The sequence below is a fragment of the Austrofundulus limnaeus genome, unplaced genomic scaffold (assembly GCF_001266775.1).
Source record: "Austrofundulus limnaeus strain Quisiro unplaced genomic scaffold, Austrofundulus_limnaeus-1.0 Scaffold350, whole genome shotgun sequence".
Classification (NCBI taxonomy): domain Eukaryota; kingdom Metazoa; phylum Chordata; class Actinopteri; order Cyprinodontiformes; family Rivulidae; genus Austrofundulus; species Austrofundulus limnaeus.
Window position 1 is genome coordinate 292,512 of NW_013952752.1, and position 4,120 is coordinate 296,631.

A 4,120-nucleotide genomic window follows, 5' to 3' on the forward strand; every position below is an offset into this window, starting at 1 on the left:
CATTAGCACCTCTAGTAATATATTTACTGAGAAAAATGGTGACATGTTCAATACTTATTTTACCCGCTGTATCTGATCCATGGGTGCTGTCGTAGGCATCTAAAACCAGTCTTTCACTTTGGCTGCTTGTGYCTAAACTGCTTCTTACTTTCATTTTGTCAAAGCAGAGACATTAAACCTGAAGGGGCTGTTCAGCAGAGTTCTGAGCGGTACGCTGAGTCTTCACCACACGGAACTGAACTACGAGCCTAAGGGGAACTACGCCTGAGGTTTGGGCCAATGTGTTTACAAAGCAAGTCACAAAATGTTTGCACATCATTATCTTAACAAATACAGTGAATTAGCATAACCACATCTGAACAGTCAGTTACATTAAAAAAGTCACTTCAAATTTRCATTTCAGGCAGGGCTGATCAACTAAATTGTTCAGGGTCCATATTTACTGAAAGCCAACAGCTCAGGGTCCAGACATCCAGCAAGTAAACTAATATAGTCTACTTCATCTTCATCATTTTTTTTATGATTTAACCTCAAGTCCCAAGGTTTGTTTTTTAGTTTGTGATGTGTCCAGTGAACATAGAAATGTTTTTTATGAGTTTTTAGCCAAGATTCTGACATTTCTATAGATACCACACATGCCTATGMTTAACTAAGAGAACCTAGGTTAATGAAGGTAGGAAAAAAACAGCTGCAATGCAACACCTGCCCTGCGGGGGCACAGGAGTTAAGAGGTTAAAATCTATCTTCAAATAAACAAAGTCACTGGCAGATATACTGAGATGTATAGCCATGTCACTAGCCATGTTTCCATCAAATTTTAATGCGAATTTTGAGTAAACTTAAAATTTTGCAATAAAGGAATGTGCACCAGATGTGTTTCCATCAACTGGCTTGGAGTAAATCAACCAGGCTACACAAACTGTAATCATGTCAGACTTATGTTAAACATGTCTGTAGTAAACAGGAAGTAAAGTCACAAACTCACAGTGACACATCTCAGGACAATGGAGAGAAGTGATCAGGAACCTGTTGCTACTATCAGGAAAGTTGTAATTATTTTGTCATATCAACTAGTGTTGGTGATGTTACTGCTGTCTGGAGACGTAGAGAAAGAAATGTAATTCTCTTCATGTTACAGGAAAAACTGGGAAGACGCCGACAGCGGGAGGAGGGTCCAGCTTCAGCCGCTACAATTATTGGTCARTGGGAACAGCTGATCGAGGTAAATGTGCTTCCACTTCCCCTTTTGCACATYAACACGTTTTTTGAAAAATCCAAAATCCAAACCTCAAGCAAGCGTAAGAATGCTTTTTTTTTTTTTTGCGGAATTGAGGAAGTTTTTGCTAATTCTGTTGTTTCCATCCACCTAATAAGATACTTCAAAATACACATAAAAACATTGATAAACATAGCTATAGATTATCTGTAAAACAGGATTGCTACTTTGAAATATTTGTCATTCAAGTCTGAAAAATAAACAAAAATTATTCATCTATTTCTAAATAAAGTCATTGGCGGGCTGGACTGAAGTCACACATGGGCCAGAGGTGAACAAGCCCTGTTGTATGATATAGACAAAACAGCAAAACAAATTTTACTAACAATAGTATTTGTAATGAAGTGAAAGAGATATCCCAGTCATCTTTGGGTCATTCAAAGTTTAATCGAGTTGAAAACGTTGGACCTTAATGAGCCACTGGCAGCACCTTTCATATTTCTTTTGATCTATGTTTTTCTTTTCATTTCTACATCAAAATGTCCCATTTGTCAGTTTAGATTATTACAATAACTTGGACTAATAACTGAAAAGTCTGGATCTAATAGATGTATTCAATACGTATCATTTGTTAGTAACCATTTCATTTTAAACTTCAAATTTGGAAAAAGCATAGATGTTGCTGGSGAGAAGGTGAAAAACAATCTGGTTTTCATCTTGTAAGGAGTAAAGATGGACAGAAGAYGAACAGTCAACCTTTAACCATGTCRACTGATGCAGAAAAGTACAAGAYGGCTGCAACTAATATTCAACCTTAAACACAAAAATTGGCTACAAATCAGTCACCTCTGAAGGTATGGAGCTAAATTTTGGTGAGGTGGAAGCTGAGAGTTATCCCCAACACACCTAAACATGCTGGATCTGGTTAAAACCTTGGCATTACCTGTTGGAGTTAACCCTCTCTGTTAGCAGAATRTCTTACAAACCATGGGACTGATTTTAATAAAGMTRTCRGAAAAAGATTGGTGACCATTTTTCCAGTTAAGATGATCTAAGTCTGAAAATTTGACACAAAAAGAACGCTATGCTTTTCATTTTCTCAAGAATCTCATKAGAAAAACTAAGGTAACATCACTCTCTAGTCAAATGACAAAATCCAACAACCCTGCGTTGTTGTACAACTTCAGATGTTTGCAGGAAGGACGAAACAAAACGACACCCGAGGCACGTGATCGTCTCCTCAAAGCCAGAAACGTTTTTAATTGTTAGGGGGRAAAAAACTAACATGTTAAAAACTTCACAGTCCCAAATGTTTTGTGAAATGTAGAAACTGTAATAAAAAGATGGAGTGAGGCCAAACATGCAGCAGTGTAAATGTATGAGCAGCAAAGACAAAAAACAAACACCACTGCAAACACATCTAACGGAACCAGGTTTTATCAGTCAATTCAGATCAATTATTATTCCTAAACTGAAAGTTTAGATTATTTACAGCACTTTGCAGGACCAGAGATAAATCAGCCGATTTAAACTTTTCCTTTGATCCAAACAAAACACTTTCATTTCAAAACGCCACCTCTTCTACTGCTAACAGCTGCGTGACAGTTTCAAAATGACAGATAGCTCAAACACAGTTTATGTGTTTACAAACTGCCTACTTTGGTCTGGAACTGAAAGCTGGCGCCAGATGTCTTGATATGCCATTTTAAACGTTTGTTTTCATGCAAATGTCTAAACCTTACAGGACGCAGATGTAAATGTAAAGACAATTTGATTAAAGGCATTTGCATTGTTTGAACACGGTGAGTAATGATGGCATCGAGTGTGATGGAGGTTGTTTTCAGGTTTGGGAGTGRGCGATTGGACGGGCTTATCAGGAGGACACGAATGACTGATGATGATTCAGTCAACAGCTTTCCMGGTGAGCGCCCTGCTTTTTATGGAACCTGGATCACTTTTTTCTAAAACCTGTTAACTGTCATGATAACAAATGTTTCTGTGCATCTGTCAACAAAACAGCTCATCATGAACCATTGGAGCTAAATCAATTCAAGATGGCCGATACAGCTAATTGACCTTCGCAAACACCAAATGGCTAACTTAGACATATGTAGACACTTAGAACTGGGTTTGGTAGTAGCTGAGACTGATTACCAACCTATACTCCAAGTGCCAACAGACTTGACTCTAAACTTTACTATAAAGTATTAGGAGTAATTTCTATCTGTTAGCAAAATATCACATAAACCACTGCACAGGCTAGAGCAGGGGTCTCCAAAATTTTTCTCCTTAAGAGCTACTTTCACAAAACGTAATTGTCCGAGAGCTACTTTTTGCAACATTTAATTTTAAACTTAAACCATTGGAATAAGATTGTTTTGCACAAAAAAACTTTGTCTTCAATTCACATTACACAGAACACTGAATTTACCTAATTGTGCTTTTTGTGATTACCCATTCATATTATATTGTATTTTACACTAATAACTCAGGGTTTAACTGCAACAGATTTGTGCACAAATAACATTGGGTAATGGATCTCTGATATTTTTTCTGCATTTTTTCCCAGAGGGAAGAACCACCCTGTAGTGTCTCAAGGATCTATGAAAGGTGTGTGTGAAAACAAATGCTGAACAGCCACGTAACTGTGCATCGTCTGCCAATCGACCATACTGAGCCCTAAACTGTTGACAACCAATGGGAAGGGACATCTATAAATTGATTGGAGTTAAATGAAAGTTTGTTTGGCCAGTGACAAATTAAATTTTGCTTCTCCTAATTTTTCATAAGCACTGAAGAGCTACTTTAAATGAGCTCAAGAGCTACTGGTTGGAGACCCCGGGGCTATAGCCTTAAATTTAGGCTGGGTCCAAATTCAGGGGCTGGGTCCTTTGAAGGACCCCG

The 4,120-nt window shown here is 37.8% G+C and overlaps 1 protein-coding gene and 1 long non-coding RNA gene across 2 annotated transcripts in view; one reads left to right on the top strand and one right to left on the bottom strand.

The window, feature by feature from the left end:
• dock11 (dedicator of cytokinesis 11) overlaps positions 1 to 4,120 on the bottom strand; it is a gene marked incomplete in the record, with an annotated part of 150,499 nt that overhangs the window by 3,183 nt on the left and 143,196 nt on the right.
• Positions 1,115 to 4,120, top strand: part of LOC106527927 (uncharacterized) — a 5,926-nt gene continuing 2,920 nt past the window's right edge. The window contains exons 1-2 of the long non-coding RNA XR_001311445.1: positions 1,115 to 3,137; positions 3,786 to 3,826. This is a non-coding gene — a long non-coding RNA (uncharacterized LOC106527927). The remainder of the gene's footprint in view (positions 3,138 to 3,785; positions 3,827 to 4,120) is intronic.